The following is a 26,312-nucleotide window of genomic DNA, read 5'->3' on the forward strand; positions in this document are numbered from 1 at the left end:
TAGGCACTTTTAATAATCCCATCTTCAATTAATATCTTTCTTAGATCTACATAAAGGCACCTATCATACTAAGATCAAATAATCAAAAAGTGTTCTTTAGATTTTTAACTTTTTAAAATATTTGATTAAAAAAATAAAATTAAAGGAAATTTTAAAACAAAAAGTTAGTTGAAACTGAAAAATGGAAACATTCTTTTAAAAAAAGTCAAACAGAAACATTTTGATATTGCAAGGGAGAAGGAGGATTAGGATTTTTCTTCCACTTAAATGATTTGGTAAAACAATATAAATTTGCTGAATATACATTTTTTGCTAAAAGAAAGCGTCAACTGAAAAATTTCATTCTGCTCTAATTAGAAGCCTAACTCTCATTTTCAAAAATGATTTAGGCACTTCGGAGCCTAAATCTCACTGAATGTCACTAGAACTTAGGCTTCTAATAGCCAGAGTCCTTTCTGAAGATGGGACTTAGGTTTTCACTTTTGAAAATTTTACTCATGATCAATATTTAAAAGACATGTATTATAAAGTAAATTAAGTATCAACATCAGCAAACAACTAAATACTCACCACCTGATAAAACCTAAGTCCCTCTCTAATCAATCCACACCATCATAAAGAGGTAGCGTTAATAGATTGTTTATTATCAGGAGACAAATTATAAAACCTAACAAACTTAGGACCAGTCAGACCAAAGAGAAAGCAAATTTCAAAATCAATGGCCTTTCTCTGACAAGCACCCTGTTACTCAACCACATACATAGATTGAGGTACAGTGAGCTTGAGCACCCCAATTGAGATACAACAGGAAAGGAGGATTCTGGAAGATACAGAGGGTGCAAACCATAAGAGTTTTATGGATTATTACACATCTTGAATTACATCTGGAAATTAATTTGAAATCAGTGCAGTTTAAGAGACGGTGTAATATGCTCCACAAATGAAAATAAACTTGGTGTAATTTAGGACATTAAAAATGAAGATGTAGTACAATCTGGTGTAATATTAGAAGAAAATATATTTGATGTAATGCATTAGATTGGTTATATACTTCCTCTTTTGTATCTGCTCTATTTTCTGTTGAGCATTACTATAGGATTTTACATTTTATTGAGGGCTGTCCCTAGCTATTCTAGGGCCCAAAGCAGCCCCCCTGCAGGGAGTGTGTATGTGGGGCTCCGGGCCTCCGTGGGGGGGATGGGGATGGCTTGGGAGACAGGGGGAACCACCCCCCAACACTTACCGGTGGCGCGGCTGGGGCCGGGCCGCTGCACTTCCCACCGCAGGTGAGTGCAGGCCCAGCCCTGCTGCAGTCCTCAGGGGAGTGGGGGCAGGGTGAGGGCAGAGCAGGGGTGGGAAGAGGCAGGGCAGAGCAGGGCCAGGGGCTTTGGGGAAGGGGTGGAGCAGGGGCGGGGCTGGGGCAGAGCAGGGATAGAGGCCATGGAGCTGGAGCAGCACACAGCTATGCAGGGCACCAAGAAATTTGCTGTGGGCTGCCCTATGAGCTTCAGTGTTGCCTGGAATTTTAGCAGTGGTATGTGCTGAGGACCCATCCCCAGCCACATCTCCTACAAATTTGGTGCCTCAAATTTCCTGGTGCCCTACACAACTGTGTACTTTGCATATGGGTAAGGACGGCCCTGATTTTATTAGTATGAAATCTTTCCTCATTGCCTGCACTACTATTGCTCCAGTCTATCCATGTCAATATGCAGTTTAGTTCTGGTTTCCTGTTTTCTACCCCTCCAATTATATCCCAGCAGAATTCATACTGATGCAACACGTGATGAAAAGAGATTTCAAACATCTGTGCAGTGGACATAAAGGTAGTTTTATTAATTTCTCTGTTTTGGGTTTTTTAAGTGTATTATTTTGTCAAAAAAAAGTCTCATCTGGGGGTCTGATGCAATGCCCACTGAAGTCAGTCAGTCTTTCCATTGATTCCAGTAGGCTCAGCCACTCCAGTAGAAAAATTCTCAGGGCAGGATTTTCAAGAGTTCGGTGGCTAATTCGTAGACACTTTTGAAAATCCTATCGTCAATTAATATCTTTCTTACAGCTACATAAAGTCACCTATCAGACTGGTACTGAATAATACTTAGAATTTAATGAGTGAGATTCTGTGCTTCTTCTCTAAAGAGAGCCACCCCTTGAGTCCTGTGAGCCTGTGACTCTGCAGTGGCTGAAGAAACTCCTAGGGTAACTTAGCCCCAGGTGCCTGTCTAAATTATAGCAAGTATCAGAGAAGTAGCCGTGTTAGTCTGGTTCTGTAAAAGCAGCAAAGAATCCTGTGGCACCTTATAGACTAACAGACGTTTTGCAGCATGAGCTTTTGTGGGTGAATGCCCACTTCGTCGGATGCAAGAGTGGAAATTTCCAGGGGCAGGTAAATATAAGCAAGCAAGAAGCAAGCTAGAGATAACGAGGTTAGATCAATCAGGGAGGATGAGGCCCTGTTCTCCTCCCTTGGATTTCACACCTCAACTGCTAGAACAGGGCCTCATCCTCCCTGATTGATCTAACCTCGTTATCTCTAGCTTGCTTCTTGCTTGCTTGCTTATATTTACCTGCCCCTGGAAATTTCCACTCTTGCATCCGACGAAGTGGGCATTCACCCACGAAAGCTCATGCTGCAAAACGTCTGTTAGTCTATAAGGTGCCACAGGATTCTTTGCTGCTTTTAAATTATAGCAGGCGCTGTGGGCTGCCCTATGAGCTGCAGTGCTGCCTGGAATTTTAGCAGTGGTGTGTGCTGAGGTCCCATCCCCAGCCACATCTCCTACAAAGAGGCTTGCAATAGTAAGGCACCCCAATAGCAGCCTTTCACAGAGCCTGCACTGGGAGAATCCTCTCCCAGTCAGCTGCAGGGGGAAGCTACGGCACCTTTACACTGCTCCAGCCCTTTGATTCAATTAAAGGGGCCACCGGAGCAGTGAAAATCTCACCTCGGTGATTTCAGAATTAAATCCATTACCTAGTTAACTACTATAAATGCACAAAATGAGGGTTAAGGATTATTATAATTGAACCAGTGTATACTGTGACATCTCTGGAATTTGGACTATCTTTTAAAAAGCACCTAGCATGAAGGTGCTCTGATCCTCATTTTGGATTCTTAGGTTTTATATCGAAATAATTAGCAATAATAATAATAATAATAATCATATATTTTAAAGCTGGACAAACAGATATAGATAATACAATATAATTCGCCCCTGGGCACAAATCAGTAGAAGAGACAGAATTAGATGCTACTTTTCTTCATTAAAAAAAAATTCATCATTAATCACAAAAGATTGTTTTGTTCCAGTAGTGTCCTGACTTCAGATAGGCTACGAATTTGATTTCTAGAGTGGGTTAATTCTTCACCGTGAGAAAAATGAATGAAGATGGATACAAGATAGTCTTTCCTAGTCTATTTTTATTTTTAATATATTCATAGTTCCTATTATGTTTTGACAAATATGAACAAAAGGGGTAAAGCATTAGTAGCACCATTTACAACGATGGTGTAGCACTTTTGCAGCTCTGGCACAAAACCGCATTGTTTTTCAGTTTCAGCTAGACTATTCTCATGCAAAACCTATCCCCCCAACTTTATAAAATCAGTGAGCCTTAGCTCTATCCCAAACTGCATTAAAATTTCTTTATAATAGACGTGTTTCTCTGTCACTCAGAAAGTTGCTACACCCAGCTCTAGCCAGGTGTCAGTCAAATCCACACTGGAGCTGAGGGCAAAGCTCTAGGGGTGAGGCAGGGGTGTTGCCCTCCCCCTCTACAGCTGTTTTTCCACATAAATGTTAACTCATTTGCATGTAATGTCCCCAGCTATTAAACACAAGGGCTTGGAGTTGGCTTCTAATAGTCCATTATATTAAAAAACATAAGGTGGGTGAGGTAATATCTTTTATTGGACCAGCTTCTGTTCTGTTTTTCAAAGCTTGTCTTTCTCAACAACAGATGTTGGCCCAATAAAAGATATTACCTCACCCACCTTGTCTCTCTAATATCCTGGAACACACATGGCTACTACAGAAAAGGTTATTCACCTTGTGCAGTAACTGAGGTTCTTCGAAATGGTGTCCCTGTGGGTGCTCCACTTTAGGCGTCTTGACACCCTGTGCTTGTAATCTGAGATTTGTGGTAGCAGTGCCCGGTTGAGCTGCCCACATACAGTAGCCATCTTGCGCCACACTGAACGGTTACATAGCAGTGCACAACCAACCATCTCCCAGTTCCTTCTCTACCTCAAAGAATCAGCCTGAAACTCCGAAGTAGAGGGGAGGAGGGAGGGTAGTTGAGCACGCACAGGGACAGTCATCTCGAAGAACTTCAGTTACTGCAGGTGAGTAACTTTATCTTCTTCTTCGAGGAGTGTCACTTTAGGTGACTGTTGAGCAGTGCCCCTCTGTGGAAGGGAGGGGCTTTAGAGTTGGTCTATTGTCAGTGGATAACACTGTAAATCCAAAGTGAGCATTTGATGCTGATTGTTGTTCTAAACCATAGTGTTTAGTGACAGTATGGACTGATGCCCAGGTAGCTGCTCTGCAAATGTCAGTGATAGGTACATTATCGAGAAAGGCCACAGATGCTGCCAGAGCTCTGGTGGAGTGTGTGTGAACCCCTGGTGGAGGTTGTTGATTGTTGTTTTGGTAGCACAAATGGATACATCCAGATATCCATTTGGACAGTCTCTGTTTTGAGATGGTTTGACCCCTCCAGTGTTCTGTTATGGAAACAAGTAGTCTAGGTGATTTTCTAAATGTTTTTGTTCTTTCAACGTAGAAAACAAATGCTCTGAGAACGTACAGTGTGTGGAGTGAGGCTTCCCTCCCACCTGCCTGTGGCTTCAGAAAAAAAAACAGGTAAATAAATGGGTTGATTTAAATTAAAGGGGGAGGCGATTTTGGGTATCAATTTAGGATGTAGTCATAGGATTACTTTATCTTTAAAGAATGTTGTATAAGGTGGGTGTGCCAGTAGGGAAGCTAATTCTCTTACCCATCTTGCAGATGTGATGAGCAATGAGGAAAGCCACTTTCATGGAGAAGTGTAACAAAGAGCAAGTTTCCAGTTGTTCAAATGGTTTTCCCATGAGTCCACATAGAACAAGGTTGAGGTCCCACATGGGTTTCTTAGTGTGGGATAAGTGTTTTCAATGCCTTTAAGGAAGCATTTAATCATTGGGTGAGCAAATACAGTGAGCCCATCCACCTTGTCGTGGAAGGAGCTAATGGTAGCCAAGTGTACTCTGATAGAGCTTTTGGATAGCCCCCATATTTTAAGTCCCGGTATATAGTCGAGGATCCTCGGTCAGGGGGACGACTGTGAAAAGATCTGTTTGTCTTGGCACAAGGTGCAGAATCATTTCCACTTATGAATATATGTTTTTCTTGTACTTCGTCTCTGACTGTTCAGTAATATATCTGTTACTTCCTCAGAACAGGCCTTCTTGATCCCTGTCAGCCATGGAGTAACCAGGCCTTAAGGTGGAGTACTGCAAGGTTGGGGTGACGGATGCGTCCCACATCTTATAATGGAAGATGAGGCACTAATGGAAAGGTTCGAGGCAGTTTCAGTGCCATCTAACGCAGGTATGGGAGCCACATTTGTTTGGGGTATGTGGGTGCAATGAGAATGACCATGGATTTGTCCTGCCTGATCTTGTGAATGACTTGGTTTAGGAGTGAGGTCGGAGGAAATGCATACATCAGTGGCACCACCCATTTTATGAGGAGAGCGTCGCCTAAGGAGTGGTGTCCCAATCTGCTCTGGAGCAATATTGTGGGCACTTGGCATTCTGAGCTGTTGCAAATAGATCTATGCTGGGGAACCTCCATAATTTGAATATGGATTTGAGAATTCTGGGATCCATCTCCCACTTGTAGGTTTGTGAAAAATCTCTGCTTAGTTGATCTGCTGTTGTATTCTGACATCCCAGCAGATAGGATGCTGATATCTCTATGTTGTTGGTGATGCACGAATTCCAAAGGTGTATTGCCTCTGCACAGAGAAGATGTGATTGTGCTCCCCTAGATGGTTTATATAGAACATGCATGCTATGTTGTCCGTGAGGATCTTGATGGCATTGTTCTTGATTAAAGGGAGAAAGTGGTTGCATGCATTTCGGACTGCCCTTAGATCCAGTAAATTTATGTGCAGGTGGGACTCCTCTAACTCCACCAGAGAGGTCCTTTGGGGCCATCTGCCTGTCCCAAGTCAGGGTAAAGGAGGAGGGTTGGGCGCGCCAACAATAGAGTTAACAGAGACTTTTAGCCTGGAAAAGAAGGGTCTTCAACTCGAAGATGCATGATCACCCTTCTTGCAGCCAGGAGGATTACCATCGGCACATGGAGCGTGAGGACCATGAGGTTGCAGCAGAGATGAGAAGCAACAACCTGACCCTACTAGGCATTAGCGAGACAAGATGGTGCAAGCGCAAGCTGGACAGAGACGACTGTTGACAGGAGAGCTGTTGCTGTATTCAGGACATGAACACCACACACAGGAGTAGGCTTCATGTTGTCCAAGCAGGCACAGAGAGCACTGATTGGTTGGGAGGCACATGGTCCCAGGATCATCACAGCATCCTTCAGAACTAAAATGAAGAGGATTAAGATGAATGTTGTTCAGTGCTACGCTCAACCAATGACAGTGAAGAGGAGGACAAAGACTACTTTTACAACAGACTCCAGAAAATATTAGAGACTCTCCCAGACAAAGACATTACCATCCTTATGGGAGACTTTAATGCCAAATTGGACCTGATAACACAGGATACGAACAAGTCATGGGGACCCATGCTCTGGGAGAGATGAGTGAGAATGGAGAGAGATTTGTGGATCTGTGTGCACTTAACAATCTGGTCATAGGAGGCAGCATCTTTCCTCACAAGCGGATCCACAAGAGTACCTGGGTATCGCCAGCAGGCATGACAGAAAACCAGATCGACCATGTCTGCATTAGCAAGAAGTTCAGAAGATCCTTGCAGGACGTTAGAGTTAGAAGAGGAGCAGACGTGGCGTCCGACCATCACTTAATGGTGGCCAGATTGAAGCTGAAGCTGAAGAAGAACTGGATTCAACCTTCTGAAGGACCATAAGACCAAGGAAGATTTTGGATTGACGCTGAAGAATAAGTTTTCAGTACTACAGGATCGGTCTGAGGAAGAGGAAGACAGTGTACTCAACAGATGGCAGAAAGTGAGACACACACTTAGGTCAGCATGCCAGGAAGTGCTTGGAATTAAGAAACACCAGCAGAAAGAGTGGATCACAGCAGAGTCCTTGACAAAGATAGACAGAAAGAAGAAGAAGGCAGCAGTCAACAACAGCAGGACTAGAGCAGCAAAGGCCAAAGCTCAAAAAGAGTATGCTGAAGCCCACAGAGCAGTGAAGAGGAATATTAGAAAGGACAAGAGAGATTATGTGGATGGACTGGCAGCAGAAGCAGAGCAGGCAGCATACAGCGGTAACATGAAACAGCTGGCGACTGTCTGGAAAGTTCAGCAGTTAAAGACAAGCAGGGAAAGTCTATAACAGGAATAGAACTACAGATGAACAGATGGGCGGAGCACTTTGAGGAACTCCTGAACAGACCAGCACCACCAAATCCACGGACCTCCCAATCAATTGCGATAAACCAACCAGAGACGAGATCAGAAAAGCCATCACCATGATGAAGAACAGGAAGGCGGCTGGACCTGATGATATCCCAGCAGAGGCCCTGAAAGCAGACCTGGATGCCTCAGTGGAAATGCTGTACCCCTCTTTGAGAAAATATGGGAAGAAGAAGTGATTCGGCTGACTGGAAAGAGGATATCTCATCAAAATCCCCAAGAAAGGAGACCTCAGCAACTGTGCCCTATAGAGGAATCACACTCCTGTCGGTGCCAGGAAGGTCTTCAACCGAGTCCTCTTAGAGAGAATGAAGGATGCGATCCACAGCTACGAGATGAACAGGCAGGTTTCCGGCAGAACAGATCATGCACGGACCAGATAAGCAACGCCCCATCATGGTCGAGCAGTCTATGGGGTGGAACTCCTCGTTGTACATCAACTTTGTTGACTATGAGCGTGGATCGAGACCCTGGAAGCTCCTTGGCACTATGGCATCCCAGCAAAGGTGGTCAACCTGATCAAGAATTCATACGACGGCATACATTGTAGAGTGATCCATGGAGGGCAGCTCACAAACAGCTTAGTCGGACAAGGATGCTTGTTGTCACCACTTCTCTTTCTTCGTCATCGATTGGATTATGAAGACATCCACTTACAAGCGTGGAATGGGATCCAATGGTCATTGTGGACCCAGCTTGATGACCTGGACTTGTAAACAGCAGATGCATCATCACAGGTTGGCCTCAACATCCACAAGGACAAGACCAAGATCCTTAGGATCAATTCCATCAGCAACGACCCAGTCACACTGAATGGAAGCCCCCTGGAAGAAGTGCAGTCCTTCACCTACCTAGGTAGCATCATCGACCAGCAGGGTGGCACATCAAAGTAAGGATTGGTAAGGCAAGAGCAGCCTTCTTACAGCTCAAGAACATCTGGAGCTCCAGAGAGCTGTCTTTGGCAATAAAGATTCGACTGTTCAACTCCAACGTGAAATCAGTCTTACTGTATGGAGCTGAAACCTGGAGGACAACCAAAACAACCACCAGGAAGATCCAGACCTTCATTAATAGCTGCCTCAGAAGGATTCTCCAGATCCGCTGGCCAGACACCATCAGTAACACCCACCTCTTGGAGAGGACCCATCAACTCCCAGCAGAGGAAGAAATTAGAAGGAGAAGGTGGGGCTGGATAGGACATACAACTCATAAGCAGCCAACCAACATCACCAGACAGGCACTGCAGTGGAACCCCAAGGCACCTTCAGGTTGATAGCAAAATGGGCTATACCTGGAACCAGCAATGGCCCAGGATAGAAGACTATGGAGATCTGTTGTGGGCATGAATGAATGAATGATGGGACTCCTCTGGGGACCAGCAGCTTTGGATCATATTGTTGTGTAGATGTGCCCCCCAACCTATTAGGTAAGCGTCTGTTTTGATGGTCATGGTTGGAGTTCTTTGTTGGAAAGCGACTCCTGAGCAGACATTCTTTGGTTGTGTCCACCATGTTAGCGAGTCTTTTACTCTGCGTGGCATTGTGAGGTATCTGTTGAGAGAGTGTGTGGTATATACACTGTTTGAAGCCAGGCCTGCAGTGGGTGGAGGCCCTTCAGGGAGTCTAATCCCCAGCTCTGCCCCTTCCACCCATGTCTCCCCGGCTGGAGCCATGAGCCCCCCCCCACTTGTAGGAGCCCCAAGCTCCACTCCTCCCTGTTCGGCTGGAGGAGCACCAGGCTGGCTGGAGGCCCGAGTGCCCTCCCCCACCTGCCCAGAGGAGCCCCGAGCCAGCCACACCACATCTCACCAGACATCAAGCTGCTGGGGAAAAGCGTCTCAGATTTTCCTCTGGAAGAAGTTTTTGCTATGCCCCATGCAAGTTCCAGGGTAGCTGAGGAGGCAGTATTTGCTACTTAGCTTCCTGGGTTCATCAGTAATTTCTCTGGATTCCACAGGATTATTGATGAACCCGGGAAGTTGAATAGCACATACCACCTCCTCGGCCGCCCTGGAATCTGCATGGGGCATAGTAATACCAAAACTTCCCATGCCAAACCCTGCAATCGCAGGTCTGGCAGCGCCAGGAGAGGCAGAACCTCCCCTGGCCTATTATACCCGTCACCCAGGCAGGCCTGCAAGCATCTCATGTGGAGACTGGCATGTTTTACTACAAACGTTGTTGCTGACATATGCCCCAAGAGTTGTAAGCATGTTCTGGTGGATGTTTGTGGGCCGTCCATCATTGCTGAAATTAGGTTTACTAGAGTGAGAAAGTGTTGCTATGAGACAATTGAGGTAGGATCCTATGAATTCCAACTTTTGGACAGGAACCAGTGTGGACTTTTGTATATTTATTTGCAACCCTAGGTCCATGAACAGGGTTATCATGTTCTGCGTGGCATTTATTGCTTCTTGCTGCATTGGTGCCCTTATAAGGCAGTTGTCTAAGTATGCAGAGGTGAGCTGCAACGACAGAGAGAACTTTGGAAAAAACCCTTAGAGCAGCGGAAAGGCAAAGGGTAGTAGTCTGTAATGGAAATGCTGTTTCCCTAGGGTGAGTCTCAGGAATCTTCTGTGTGACAGGTGGATGGATATGAAAATAAGCATGTCGAGGGCCAAGAGCCCTTTACTTTCTCTAATGCTGGAATTATTGTGGTGAGAGTCACCATTTTGAAATGTTGTGGTCTCACAAATTTGTTGAGCTTTTGTAAATCCAGGATGGGTCTCCACCCACCGGTCTTTTTCTGAGTTAGAAAGTAATGTGAATAAAAATCTCATCCCCTGTGTTGTGATGGTACAGGTTCCACAGCACCTAATTGTACAAAGTGGTTTATTTCCTCTTGTAGCACATGCTCATGAGAGCGGTCCCTGAAAAGGGATGGGGAAGGGGGATGGGTAATCTCTAAAACCTATTTGTCTGTCGTGATGGTGTTCCAAACTGGGTAGTATGGTGACAGACGGTCTCCGAATGGTTGGGGGGCTGTTTCTGGTTCCAGAGTCAGAGAGTGTGGAGATCTTGTGCCCTTGACCACACCTTCAAAACGATTGTTTAGAGGTGGATTGTTGAGACATCAATGGTGATCTTGGTTCTACCGACATCTGTTCTGTTTTTGTTTACACCGTTGATGTACTGTCTTTGGGGCTGAGAGTATGACATAGACTGGAATCTCTGATTGTAAAACCCGGTCTGTTTCTTTTTGTTTGCAGGTAATGAAACATCGGCAAATAGTTTCTGCCCCTTGAAGGGTGAGTCCTCGACTGTTGTCTGGACATCCCTTGGGAACCCGGAGAGATGGAGCTATGATGCACAGCACATGACCACAGATGTCGTGATGGATCATGGTGCCGTGTCTGCCAAGTCAAGGAAGGTCTGGAGGGCTGTCCTGGCAATGAGACACCCTTCAGAAATGTTTGCCTTGCACTGTTCTTTTTTGTCAGCTGGTAAATTTTCAATAAAAGTTGACATTTTGGTGAACAAATTGGCCAGCAGGGCAGCATAGTTGGCTATAAGGAACTGAAGTGTAGCTAAGGAATAAGCTTTCCACCCAAAAAGTCATAACCTTTCCCAATCCTTATCGTATGGGGATGTTTGGGACTGGGGTTGTTTCCACCTTTGATTGATTGCCTCCACCACTAAGGAGTGTGGTGAGGGGTGTGTGAATAAAAATTCAGCTCCTTTTGTTAGCACATAATATTTTTTTGTCAAACCTCTTACATGAGGGTGGTGCAGTAGCTGGAGTCTGCCAGATGATTTTCGCAGGCTCCATAATCGCATCATTTATCAGCAGGGCTATCTTTGCCAATAAAGATGCCTGGAGTATGTCCATGAGCTTATGTTGGGATTCTGGTAGCTGTGCCAACGAAGTGTCTAGGGATTCAGCAATCTTTTTGAAGAGGTCCTGAAAGGATTTGAAATCATCCCTCATAGTAGGGGGTGGTGGCATTATGGTTTTGTCTGGTGACAAAGATAAGAAGTGAGAAGGCGCGACTGGCGAGGAGTGTATATTGCTGCATCATCCTCTTCTTCCTCATCACTGGAAATAGAAGGGGCTGATCTGCAGGCAGTAGTCAGCTGGCTTGGTACTGATCTGGATGGGATGGCTTCATTGCCGAGTAGAGGAGATTCAGGCATTGAAGCCACTGTCAGGTCCACATGACTCATAAATTGCTGCAGTACTGTAAGGCTTGGTGCCAGAGATGGTATAGTGGAGGCCTGGGAGCATGAGTTGAAATTGCCGGTGCCAAACATTTATGGCTATGTGGCATAGTTACAGCAGGTGGTGCCACTGTACAACTCAGTGCCGAGATCATCTTCTGCTCCTTGAGTGCCAAGTTGGCAGGTTTCACTTTAGTGTGTGAACCTCCATTAGAGCTTGCCTGCATAGGGTCTTTAGCACATTGGGAACTCTCGGTGATGGATGTTCCTGGTGCCTCACGGTCTGGTGCTCTCAGTACCGGGGCAGATTTTTCAGTAGGAGATTGCTTTCTTTTGGGCGATTTCTGGTGTGGGGATGTCTTTTTTGTAGCCTTTCTAGGAACAGGCTCTTTGGCAGCTGTTGTTGGAGCAGAACCTCTGTCAGAGGCTGCCACTGGCCACCGTTGGCCAGAGGGTGACCTGGACTGAGGGTCGGAGGCTGGCCTGAGTGATTTCTCCATCATGAGGCACTTCAGCTGGAGATCCCTGGCTTTTCTTGTCCTGGCTGTTATCTTTCTGCAGTGTGGGCACTTTTGAGTAATGTGTGTCTCACCAAGGCAGTGGACACACTGAGCGTGGCCATCAGAGACCGGTATGGAGAGTGTGCAGGTCAGGCAGGGTTTAAAACCGGGTGAACCTGGCATGCCTGAGAGAGACGATCTCTTAGAGAAAAGCAGAGGTAAACCATGTTTCAGGCTAAAGCTGTACACCTCGGGGGAGGGAGAAGGAGTGGCTACTGCGTGTGCACAGCCTAACTGGGCACTGCTGCCAAAAATCTCTGATTACAAGAGCAGGGCATCAAGACACCTAAAGTGGATCCACCCACTGGGACACTCCTTGAAGAAGAACCACTGAATACATTATATTCAAAAGCATTTATTGTCTGAACCAATTAGCCCAACTTGACTCTGAGATAGGTGAGTCTGCACTGATTTTAACCCTTTCCATGGTCTATTTCAATACACTTATTATTTCCACATCTTGAACAGCTTTGACTCTATGGAGTACAATGGGGTTAGGTGCTTTATCTATTGGGATCATAACTGCTAAACCAGATGCCTATGAAATTTTGGTTTTGTCCTGTCTGTAATACTACTACTTTTTCTTCACTATAATACCATGGTTTTCAATTTTTTTTTCATTTGCAGACTCCTAACATATTTTAAATGGAGGTGTAGACCCCGTTACACATAGTCTGTGGTCCCCCAGAGGTCCACAGATCACAGTTTGAAAACCACTGCTATAATATCATGCTCAGGGAAAGAACAGGTGTAGTAAAACCTGCTGTCTGGAAGAGACATGAAGTTCAGTGCAATCAAGACCACTCTACAGGGATGAAAAATCTAGTTAATGAGGAGACTACAAAGGTTCATCTGGACCCCTCTCTTCCTCTGTGTTACACTAATAAAGTCAATTTAGCTGAATGGACATACCGGGAGGTAGAAACCAGAGCTTCCAAACGTGTTACATTTTAAAAAATTAATGGAATGTATCTCCCTGTGGAAATGAGTGTGTTGTTAGATCGTGACAAGCCACTCTTCAGGAGCTAAATCCTGGAAGGACTCCAGATTGAGGTTATCATCTGTCTGGGAATGACAGCCGGCAGGAATGGGAGGTGCACTACATTCCATGCTGCTGAGTAGCTCTTATTATCTCAGCACAGTTTTTTCTCATTCAACTTTCTGATCTTTATCCTCGCTCTCACTTGAAAATATTAAAAATGTACAGATACTCCTCTTCCTCAAGCTTTTTTCATCAGCAAAAAAATAAGATTTATTGTTACTGAGCATTAGACACCTGCAGGCAGGCAGCTCACTCATCTGGGTTATAATAAAAAAAATAAGAATTTGAGAAAAGAAAGTGGAGTTTAATAAGTTACCTATTGTGTCCACCCCCCACTAATGTCCAATTAAATCTCCTCATTTCCATATACTGGAAGATGTAAAGCAATATATGGCAGGTTTAGTCTAAGGATCTGAATGAATTGCAGCAAATAGAGGGAAAAGAATCTTAAACTTGGAAATAAATAATAGTGTTAATACACACAAGTGTTACACAGAAGATTGGTAATAAGGGTGTCATTATCTTAGTCCTGCACAGGTCCTGGTGAACTAGCCAAAATCAATGTTGGATTATTTATCTGGGCTAACATAATACATCCGGGTAAATACCAGCCACTTACAGAATCTCTGATACTGACAATTTTAACAACTAATCACAATCTTTCAAGCTAAAAATCAGGCCACCATTTCTTCCTTAAGTGTGGCTGCATGTTTGTTCATAAAGAAGAGGAAGAAAACTGAACACCAGACAATCAGACATTTGAAAAACTGCGAAGACCTTAATTACTGTCTGAAATTTTAGATCCCTTTCAAACTGTCAGTGCTCAATGCTGCAGATGTAGAAGCATTAAGAGATATCAATAATGATAACATCCACAGTGTATGCCAAAGTAGCTTTCCTGAGACAGGAGAGTTTATTATTTTCTTAAGTCACTCTAGATCAAAGGAAGATGTTTAGAATCACAGACATTATATATAGAAATTCAATTGTCTTGCTGATGGAGGACTGTTTCCTACCTTACACAACTGAAGTCATTTGGGAAGATGTATCATACATTCCCCCTTATGGATCACTAGTGAAGATGTGAAATAAGGCTAGTCCTAACAAAAATCCTTGTGACATCTGTCCTCAGGTCACTACATTGCTGTTTATCATCATTATCTTCTTACTGTCTTTCAGCCAATTTTGCAATTTACATGATAATGTTCTTAGCTAAAGCACTATGAAGTGCGAATCTTCTATGAAAAAGCGGCTTAGTTAAAATGAGATCATGGGTTCAGTGAGACAAACATAGAAACCCCTAATGCCATTTTTACCAGATAAGACTTGAAAACTTTACATTGGCGTAGATAAGAACATGGCCATTTTCTTCCTGTAGCTGATCCTTTTTCATTCTCCCTCTGCATTATTTGAAAATAGATAAAATGTACAAAAGAAAAAGAGAGCATTAGTTCATGCACTAATTAGAGAAAAAATAGATATGTTAGAGGAGGAAAATAATCAATGTATCAATGACTTCCAGCTCAAATTTGTACAGTGCACAAATAAAGAGATATTCCCCCGGCCCCTTTGTTTTTGTTTGTTTGTTTGTTTTTTTAAACTGTCAGCCCAAAAAACTCAGCCATAGAGCTATAAAGTTAAGCATGGTTCTTTCTGGCTGGGCATATCACTGCTAGAAACAAAAGATTCAACAGACCAATTTTGTTCTTATTTACATCTTTGCAATCGCACTGGCTTTGAATTTTGCCCCCACTTGCACAAATATAATAAGGCCAAAATGTTAGCCTTGCAGATGATGTTTTTAATTTTATCGTACAAAGAACATGTACTGACTGTCAAAACCATATACCGGTTAAACAAGAACAATATACAGTTCTACAAGACCTAAAATATTACAAAAATAAGGTTCTACATTTGTAGAGAACATCATTTTCCTCCTCCAAATCAATAATGACCATGCATGTGGTCACGTGGGATTTTCATATTTTCTCAGAAATGTTTGGGGAACCTGTAGCATTAGAAATTGAGCCTTTTTCCAGTAGTAAAAGGGCATCAAGGAGGTTAATCTAGTCTTATGTTGAAAGAATGTCTGCCAGCAATGGGTACTTAATTTCCTAGCTGCTGATAAAGCAACTCTCCAAAACACTTGACTTTGTATCGGTCTACGACAAGTTCTGATACATAATTAATAATCTAGATACAAGTGAAAAAAATCTTGCCTGTCCACAATGTATTCAGGATGTTTAGTCATCACAATTCAGAATATTTCAGCAAGGTAGCTGTTCCAGGCAATGTGAAGGGCTCAGTCATGAGCTCAGCTCCATATCGGGGAGTCATGGGGCATGAGGGGCTTCCTAACTCCCCTGCACCAGAGGAGATCATTTCCCTCTCAGAAGGAAAGGGGAAGCAGAGACCAGGTTGTGACTCTCAGGATATGTATACATTGAACATTTCTTATGAAAGTGTTAGAGTACATACACTACATGTCCCACTAGCCTGGATCTAAATAGCAATGTAAACAGTGAGGCACTGCTTAGGAGAATAGAGACATGTCTGTACCCTTAGGGTATGTACCCTACATAGCTCTCTACATACTCAAGCAGTGCCTCTCCCATCTACACTGCTATTTTTAAAAGTGTAGCGTCCCATTGCCAGAGGCTTTCCTTGCTGTAGGGAAAGGCTCCGGCAGTGGAGAAAGTCTCTGGCAGGTGGTAGGCAGAGGAGAAAGGCCTCAGCCGCTCTGTGCTGCTACAGCCTTTTCCCACTGCAAGGAGCTGTTGAAGACTTTCCCTGCCCCAGGTAAAGATTCCAATAATGGGGAAAGACTGAAGCAGTGCAGAGGTGCCAGACCCTTTCTTCTCTGCTTACCCCCTGCCAGAGCCTTTCCCTGCTGCTGGAGCCTTTCCCCAATGCCTCGTCCCACTAGCGTCTTCCACTGATGTGTGTAGATACACACTGCAGTATCGATGTATCCTGCTTTTCACTGCAGCATTTAGCTATGCATACCGTAAATGCAGTCAACAGTGGTGTGCAGTGTGTGGTGTGCAAACATACCTTGAGAGTCAGAGTCATTATCTGGTTCCAGTCCATATCCTGAGATACTCTTACATTCTGCTTCTCACTGGGCATGTAAGGTTACACCTAGCCCAAAGTGAGTGAGTCTAACAAATCTTTTGATGATGCACAAGTCAGAACAAAATCCAGCTCACTCCTTCATAGCAAGTTTGGCTATGAAGTGCCAATAGGAGTAAAAAGGTAGAAAAAAAATTTTTTTTTTCAGAAAAGTAGGTAGATGTGGACCTGAAATCACACCTGGAGCTAACATGTCAAATACAGTGTCATTTTTATATAGTCACTTATCAGAGTAGAACAACACTCTAAGGTCCCATCTTCTCTATTCTACAATAATTATTTTTTGGAACATCATAGTATCTGCAGATGTGATCTATTTTCATCATGACCATTTTACAACTAATTCGTTCACAGAAACAAGTTTTATAAACTGCAAAAAAGTGACTAGCTTAAATAAATGAGTTTTGAATCAAGACAAAGTAGATGGTACAGAGCTTGTGAACGGACAGAAGAATGGATAAATCTGTTCAGTCACTCCCCCTAAATAGGCTGATTTAAATCATCCTTCCTCAATGTCCTCCCCTAAATAGTATATTCCCATAGAGGTATCTAAGAAGTAGTATATGTTTTTCTTCCTGATCAATTCAAATACAGTGATATGAACTGGAAAAGACATGCACATTCTCTATTAACTGACATGTTTTTCCTCCTCATCACCACCATATTGTACAAAGGAGCAATTGCTATCAAATCACAATCTACAAAATACATGGCTAAAAACTGAGATGATTTGCATGAAGACAAAACAATAAATTATATTCACAATGTAGGCTGAGAGTTTCATTAAACAAAGTTGTAAGAAAAGCCACATATCTTCTCTATCTCTTGATTGTTGCTGTTTCCATATATCCTACGCTCCATTACCTCTGCACCAGCCAGGGAAATGTTTGCACATAATAGCATTTCATTCTTGATTGAATGCACACTATGAGTGTTCCCCTCCTAGTATGTGTATATATATATATATATATATATATATATATATATATATATCATTTTTCATTTTAGTACTGCTGGGAAGATTTTCTGAAGACCAGGTATTATTTGGGGATATACACCTCATTAGCACACTGAAATGTATGCAAAGATGAAAGGTTCTTTTTTGTTTCCACAGTTACTAGGACTTGTGCTTTCACAGAAGAGAAATTTGCCTGTTATTCTTATTCTTGGAAGGGATATAATTAAAAGAGATTTTGTATGTTTGTTGTTTGACAGACAATTTAAAAAATTAAAGAACTGCAAATAATTAAATTAAATATGCATCTTGTTAGTCCTGCAATGTTTGTATGAGTATTTTTTAATCCCCACCTTTTCAGCAAAGGGCATGAGAGTAGATGGCTAGGATTAAAATAAATGTTCTCAATTAATATGTTTCCTCCTGCTGTTTGCAAATTGAATGTACTGTACTGCAAAAAGAAGGTGGTGGATCCAATTTTTAATTCTATCTATTTATATCTTGCTTATCATAACACAGTCTAATAAAAAGCAGACTGAAGATATCCAGGAATATCTTTTTCTTTTCCTTGTCCTGTTAAGTGACAAATCAAAAGTGTCTAGATAGTATATCACATTTATGACTAGGTATTTTTTTCCAGATGGTGCTTAGAAAACTGCACATTTTTAGAGCTTAGGTAATTTTTTTTAAGTGAGTTTGTGGTATTGATTTTTCCTGAAAATCATAAAATGAAACTCAATGAACATGATGCAGATATTTAAACCCCTCTTCCCTTTTCCCAAAGCATGTGCAAGAACCCATCTTATGGTTCATCCAAGGACTAATCACATGTTCACAATTAACAAAAACTCATTTGTGCATGATATCCTGGATCATTATAAAAGCCACCACATAGTAATACTACTATAGTTAAAAGTGCCATATATGTGTTTTCTAAAAGTAAAGCCTCTATATTCTGTTTTCTATCTCAACTTTTAAAATTTGCTGTGGGTTCAAAGTTCACAGGGTTTGAACCACCAAACTCATTTTTTTCCAACTTATTTTGTGTGTGTGTGTGATTGTAAATCAGTATGTTGGCTTGAATTTAAGTTATATGACTGTAAGAAAGTAAAGACCAAACATTTGGTATCACCCCTCCTGAGCCACTCCAGACCTCTCTCAGTCAAAATAACAAAAAAACCCACTTATTTTTAACATGAATTTAGTGCGAGTAAAAGGATCAAACTTATAGCACTAAACACACAAAAAGGCCTCAATTTGGCAACAGTATAAGGTACAGTAATACAAGCTACCTACTATGCCCAAACACTGTGACAACTCTTCTGGAAAGTCTACCTCTAAGGGTGATAGAACTATGCCCATGCCCAGAGAATTCCTAGCCTCCCTGCTGAGTTTGCTATTAAAGAGGCTAAAAGTGTTGATTGCTTTGTGATCTGGATATCTCTATTCATTTAAATGTAGCAGGACAACTATTTCATCTTACAGAGACCATCAAATGATAAACTGCCTTTCAGTCAAGCTCTGTTTTTATAGGTTTTTTTTTAAGCTTAATATTCTTTAAGTCATTTTTCAAGCAAAACAAAAGAAAAAGTTAAACTATTCTGCTTGGCAATTATTTCTGAAAGACATTTCAGAGGGCGAATATAAGCCCAAATACAGTACTTTTTACAACTACATTACTATCAAATATTAGTGCTATGATAAAGGCCATATTGCTCGGGTGCCAGAGAGAAACACTACTCTAGGGGAACTCTGGGAGGGATTAGGCTCCCTCACCTCCCAGACACACTTGCAGACTGTCTCTTATGGTAAAGGCCAGATTCATAGGTGATGTAGTATAAAAGGAAAAGAAAAAAGACAGAAAACTCACCTCCTCCCATTCCCACCCCCCCCACCCAAAAGTGAGCAGGATCAGTTACAAAAAATTAAAACAAGGCAATACCAAAAGATCATTATTTTCTGTTGAGAACTGTCAAAACCACTTGTTTTCACATATTTTTACAAGCCGTTATCTTTCTTTTGATGTACAGTGGGAACTGAATATGAGTATTTCTGTTCATTGTTATTCCTTTTGAAATGGCACAAGAATTTTTTAAAATAATCTTTGAGCTTGAAACTCTATAATTAATTACACTGAGAAGACCTAGTTAGGAGATGTCAGTGGACGGAAAGGAAGCTGAAAATTAGTAGTCTTTGAGAATGCTTGCTTAGATCCCATTAGAAATTATGTCTGGTCTATATTCAGTTTAATGGCTCAATTTAGCAGAGAGTCAGATTTTTTTGGACTGATTCAGCAAAGAGGCTGGACTGACATAGAAGACCAGGGAATTTGTTGTGTTTGGAGTGCAAGTAATTAAGTATGGAAGTAAATTAGAACAATAACTACTGCATTTTTATTATGAGGTTTAATCCAGCTATGCAAGCAAGCTGAAGAGGGATATTTTGACTTATTCTCAAATTCCATCCCTGCCTACACAACAACTTCTCCAGCAGGATTCTGAGTAATAACACCATCAGTGAAACACAAGACAATTCCTGCTGCCTCTCCCCCTTGTCTCAGGGGTGCTTTACCAAGCTGGCTGGGAGGAAGAAACTCCTTGGGATCCTGGCTAGGCTGTGGAAAGGAGTCATCAAACCTCACAAATGTTTGCCTCATGCCCAGTACAGTTGACTGACCATAACTGGTTGACCGTGCACCACCCCAACTCTTCCGCCTACTCCCTGAACTAGATGCCATCTTAGCAGGTGTCCAGGCAGCACCTATTTATTCTCCCTGTGATGTACTGGTGGTAAAACTGAGTTTTCTGACAAGCTGTGGTAGGGTCTACTAATTCCTTGAGGGGGTTGGGAAACCTGGCTGATGCACTGAGAGTTTTTGACTTCCTTACAGCATCTGGAAGGTCTGGTTTGGTAAGTAAGGGGTTGATTTCTTGCACCTTTTAAGTCGTAGTCCAGTGCAGCATAGGGTAATTGTCAGTGGGCCAGCTCCTGGGGTAAATTTGAACATGGGATTCTGGCAAACATTGGTATTACTGGGACATGAGAGGTCTCTTAGATCTAAATCAGATCAAAGGGCCCCTCATCACTACCCTCATTCCTTCACACAAAGGGGAGGTGATGGGGGAATCTAAACAGTTGGAGTGATCCCATGATAACTTCAGGAAGTAAAACAGAGGGTACCTGACCCCTCCCCGCCCCTTTTGTGGTTATGGTGTAAAGCCATGGTCTCCCACACTGGATGGACTATTTCTTTTGCCTGGTACAGCAATGTACTGTCACTCATTGTCCACATAGACCTTGTCAACACAGACAATTAGTTTGCGGCAATCTGAAGTGTGCATCTACCCTGCACTAGCCCACTGCAGACTAACTATTCATGTGGACCCTGCTGACACGAATTAACAATTCGTGAATGTGCTTTGATTTAGTCCTATTTCAATGACAACTAGATCAAAGTGCATTAACTAACTGTTAGTGCATGTCAGCAAGGTCTACTTGTGCAGTTAGTCCATGGCAGGCTAATCCAGTATAGATTCACACTCCTGCTTTCTGTGAACTAAATCTGTATGCAGACAAGCCCTTAGTTTAATAGAATTGCATACTGCAACTTAATCCCATCCTCTGTTGGTTATGTTTAGATAGATCAGTGTGTTTAGGTGAAAGCATCATCAAAACTCCTTTAATTGGTTAAATATACCATGGGAGCAGGATATGGTTATCAAATTTCTGGAAGCAAATTAACCTTTTTATGGATGTCATATACACTTAAAAAAATAACATTTATTTCATTATCCACCAGCACTCAGAAAGGCCAATGTGGAAGCAATCCTTGTTCCAACTCATATTTAATGATGCCCTTGTCATCTGCAATCATATTTAGTAAGAGCAGAATTCAGCTCACTAATTCAGATGATCTGTCATGAAATTTTGGACAGACATTGACCCACTCATCCAGAGAACAAATGTCCTGTACTTCGTTAAGTATGTCTATGGATATGGACACTACATTAGACAAACCAGTCACAAGAATGGTCATAAACTCCGGAAAGTGGTATTTAATTACCCAAATAGGTAAGTAGGCATGTCATTTCTATGTTTCCTATTGTAGGAAAACCAGTACTTAATAAGAGAGAATATATGTTTTCTTCCCTAGGTACCTCTCCTAAGAGGACTTTAAAGAGATGCCCATTATTTTGAGGAAGGTTTGTTTGTTTTCTTTGTTTTATTGTTGTTGTTTTTAAAAAAAAAAAGACTTTTAGGCTGAGATTTTCAAAGGAGCCTAATGGAGATAGGTATCCATTTCTCATGGAAATTTCAATAAACATGGCATGGCTAACTCCCTCAGGCCCCATCCATCTTAATATGTATAACATTTAACAATTACAGACTGTTTAATAATCTAACATGATACCTCCATAAATTGTGAAGCAGTTAGGATTGATACACACATCATACTTGTCACTAACCCATCAAATCAAGGGAATAAAAAGTTAAGCCACCTAACAATACATAGGCTGTTGTTTTCCATACAGACTACATCTATACTACACACCGCTGGCGGCGGTGCGCAGGGTAGGTGTAGCTACAGATTGTAGTGAAAAGCAAGCTACGTTCAGTGTGATATGTAGTGACATGCATCGGTGAAAGGCTCTGGCAGGGGGAAAAGGTCCCATTGATGGAGCTTTTCCCCACTTTGCCCCCCCCCACCCCCGAGTCTTTCCCTGCAGCAGGAAAGACTCCAGCAGCTCTCTGGTAGGGAAAGGCTCCAGAATTGATGGAGAAAGGCTCCTGTGATGGAGAAAGACTCAGGCAGTGGGACACAACACTGTTAAAAACAGCAGGGTATATGGGGGAATCATTGCTTGGGCATGTGGAGAGCCGTGTAGGATACATACCCCTAAAGGTTCAGTCCTGTCTTTATTCTATTCACCTAAGCAGTGCTTCACCATCTACACTGCTATTTATACCCATGCTAGGAGGTCGTGTAGTGTATCTACGCTACACGCCATCATAAGGCAGACTTCTTTCTATTACTACAGCAGGGAGCTGTTGGAACCTTTCCGCACTGTCTCTGCCCTACATCACAGACTGCATACCACAATCTTAACTCTTCTCCCCTGAACTCTCCTTTAGCAAACTACCCTTCCTCTCAAAACCATTAATGGTGGACAATTGGTGTAGCTGTGTGCTGTGCTGAGCAGAGATGGTATAGTTTGATCAATGTCCTTTTGAGGTGGGGGTGGAGGAGGGGAGGAGGCCTCCGGCCACAAAAAGCAAGCACATCAGCTGCCACCACCTCTCTCAAAAATGGCCAGTTGGCCTTATTCTCCTCTCACATGAGCTTTATATTGCCTTCAAAGGAGGTATTCTAAGCTGCACCAGTTAACATGAGAGAGCCAGTCTCTTAAATAAAAAGAGAATCAAACAAAAAGGCTTATCAGAAAGGCTTATAAGAAGAGTTTAAAAATTAACAGGAGCCGATCACAATGCTTGGAAAGGGCTATATATGTATTACTAAAGATCCACACCACTTGACACACACATACAAAATACTGCTACATTCTTATGTTTCAGATACTGGACATCCTCAAATGCAAAAGAGGATTTAGGATGTTGGGATATGAAAGCTAAATAAAAATCAAAAACATGTAGTTGGTAAACCATATGTCAACCCCTTGGACAGTAATTCTGGAGATGTAGTCCCACTCCAGGTCATCTTCAAAACTGCCTGCATTAGTGAATGCAAAAAAAAAAAAGGGATCTAAGATAAATGATGTCAAGTATCAGAGGGGTAGCCGTGGTAGTCTGGATCTGTAAAAGCAGCAAAGAGTCCTGTGGCACCTTATAGACTAATAGATGTATTGGAGCATGAGCTTTCATGGGTGAATACCCATTTCGGATGCATACGATGAAGTGGGTATTCACCCACGAAAGCTCATGCTCCAATACGTCTATTAGTCTATAAGGTGCCACAGGACAAGATAAATGATGTTAGTGGATCACATTCCATTAAGCAGAAACTCATCATTCTTCTCCACAGGTTTCTCAATCCAGATCATGGCCTTGATTGTGCCATATGATGTGTACATTGTAGTACTCACAGAAGTGCTTATGTTCATGATGTTACAGGTTTTCATTTAATCTGTCTTCTTGTAATGAAAAGCATATAATACAAAGTTGGAATAATTTACAAAGTAAGCATATGTTTGATAGCTCTTGGTGATTGGTAAAGGATTTTAAGTGGGATATAATGGTGTCTCTAAGGCCACCCAACAGATGTGACAAGAAAATCCCAGCATTAGTGGTATAGTCAGCATGCATGAGTTTGTAAAGACTGTGAAGCAGACAGCTGACGCTCTGCTAAAAAAAATTAGTGTTGGAACTGTTCTTGCGTAGGCAAGTTATAGACCCATAGGAATGTGGGGCTGAGAGGGACTTCAAGAGGTCATCTAGTCCCCCTCCTATCCTGAGGCAGGATTAAGTTTATCTAGACACCCCTCAGTGGAAAGATTTTCTACTGCATGGGTTAGAAAACTCTACTCCAAGCTTTATGCAATTCAAATATAGAAGGATGAAAATGCCTAACTGTCAACTAGGATACAAAAGAATGTTCTCTAGAGAAAATAGAATGATACATTAAAAATATACAATATAATGCAGTACAACCCAATTTGAAATAAAAAAATGCAAATTTCAAAATTTTCTGTAGCATGGATATTAAAAATAATCAGACATTTTGAACAAAATCTAAATATTTTGTTAAAAAAATTCACACCAAAATGTTTTGGGTTTTTTAAATGAAACATTTTGAATTTTAAAATTAAATATTTTTATTTTGACATTACTTTTTTATTTATTTCATTTTTATATTATTTCATTATTATTTAATTTAAATTTTCTTTCATTTTTTTATTTTTGTTTTATTTATTTTAATTCTTTTTAATTTTTAAAATTATTTAAATCAGGTGCTGCTCTTCTCAGAGCTGAATGAAACATCTTATCTCATTTTCTTTTTCAGTACCTCCTGTTTGATGGTTTTATGAAACAATTGGACAATCTGAACAAGAAAATAAGGTAAGTAATCAGTACCATTTAAAGTAACTGCTGTTTTAATAATGTTTAAAATAAAAAATATAAAATTAAATAATATAAAAGAAAATAAAATAAAACTAAAATTAAAACCCAAGTGAACTGGACAGTTGAGGGTTGGAGACCTGGTTGCCTAGGGTGTTGGGGAGCCCATCCACCTAGCAGACTGCCAATGAACCTGGAGCCTGGAAGCCCTGGGAGCACCAGCTCCTCAGCAGCCTGCCGGCTTTGGACAGAGTAAAAATGTTGTACAGCTAACATGTTGATTCCATCCAAATTCTGATAACAGGCGTGTTCCTGACAGGAGCTGGAAACCTGGGAGCCCTGGCTGCCAGGAAGATAAGCAAACAGGAAACCAGGCAGGTTTCATTAAGAGTCCTGCCATATTTGCAGGTTTCCATCATGAACTTGCTTGGGTTTCACTGAAATGTTGGGGAATGAACACATTCTCTGTGGAATGTTTTGATTTTGTTGAATCAGCATTTTCCAAAGGAAAATTGTTCCCTTGAAAAATTTCTGACTGCCTGTATCCAGAACCTCCAAGAGTTGGAGACTATTTAAAGCACAAATATCATAACAAACAAATGAGAGAATTATCAAAAGATATGTATAAATTATTATAAAGACCCCAGACGTCCTATATCCAGAAAATATGAAATCATAACAATCAGTTCAAATAACCATACATTCCTTTCTATTGTCAATAACTAGAGCCAAATCATGAGAGGTGCCTAATACCTACAGTTCCTATTGATGCTCAGCACCTTTCAGGATTTGGCCTCTAGAGCCTACCACCTACTAAAGTAGATATCCTTTTAAAATCAAAATGGGATAAGTATGGTACAACATAGATCAAAGGGCATTTCTGATTATGTTTCTGACAGCTTTTTTAAATGATTTTTATAAGATCTGACATCAGAGAACAGTTCAGCATCAATATAGCAGAGTTTTGGATTATTTACACCCTTGTTATAACCAATCATGTAGAGAAAAGAAGAAAAATCTTACCACACATGCATACAAAAATGCAATATAAATTTTAAAGCCCCCCCCCCACACACACATACACTGTACTTTTAGAAGTAATGGATCAGCTCAGTTCATCTATGTTCTCACTCTTGGGGTCTGCCTGGCTTTATTATTTATTTTTCTTTGGGGATTTAGAAATAATCCTGCAACAGAAAACAGATAAGCAGTATCCTTTCTTCTTTTTACAACAGTCTCAAGCAACATTTCTGTGAGTAGCATATGACTGCAGAGTCTCTACTCCACACAACTACAAACAGATGTTACCACGAACATTTGTTCCTTGGGCCAATGCAGTAGATAAATGCAATATTTGAGATCTCTACTGTGAATTTCATGGTTAGTAATTCAGCTGCAACTTTTGACAAGTCAAAACGCAAGAGGGAAAAAAGCAAGTGTTGGTTGAAGTGACTACATTTCTGGGTATGAAACTCAAATTTGGTTGCATGAAATCTTTTCTAGAAATTTTTTAAAAAGTGGATGAATGAGGGAGGAAAATGCATGATGGTAACTGATTAAGAGTAATGGGAAAGTCCATATCATATGCATCCACAGCAACAGAATACAGAATGTTTGCTGTGACCTTGCTTATGGTGTTATCAGAAATAAGGTTTGAATAGTGTACTGTCTCTTCCTCAGTTCCCAGCATTCAGAGCCATGCAAAAGTGCATGTCTAATTGCCATCTTTTTGGTCTTACTTTTCAATTTGATCAGCAATCTCCTATCACAAATC

The 26,312-nt window shown here is 41.7% G+C and overlaps 1 protein-coding gene and 1 long non-coding RNA gene across 26 annotated transcripts in view; one reads left to right on the top strand and one right to left on the bottom strand.

Moving 5' to 3' along the window:
• The window catches only part of DMD (dystrophin), a 2,035,724-nt gene that overhangs the window by 484,465 nt on the left and 1,524,947 nt on the right, over positions 1 to 26,312 (bottom strand). The gene's annotated exons all lie outside the window — the stretch shown is intronic.
• Positions 1,755 to 11,054, top strand: LOC120371058. Its single transcript, XR_005584125.1, has 4 exons — positions 1,755 to 1,826; positions 4,786 to 4,865; positions 5,442 to 5,594; positions 10,827 to 11,054. It is a non-coding gene; the product is annotated as an uncharacterized LOC120371058 (long non-coding RNA).

This window comes from Mauremys reevesii, linkage group 1 (assembly GCF_016161935.1).
Source record: "Mauremys reevesii isolate NIE-2019 linkage group 1, ASM1616193v1, whole genome shotgun sequence".
NCBI lineage: Eukaryota > Metazoa > Chordata > Testudines > Geoemydidae > Mauremys > Mauremys reevesii.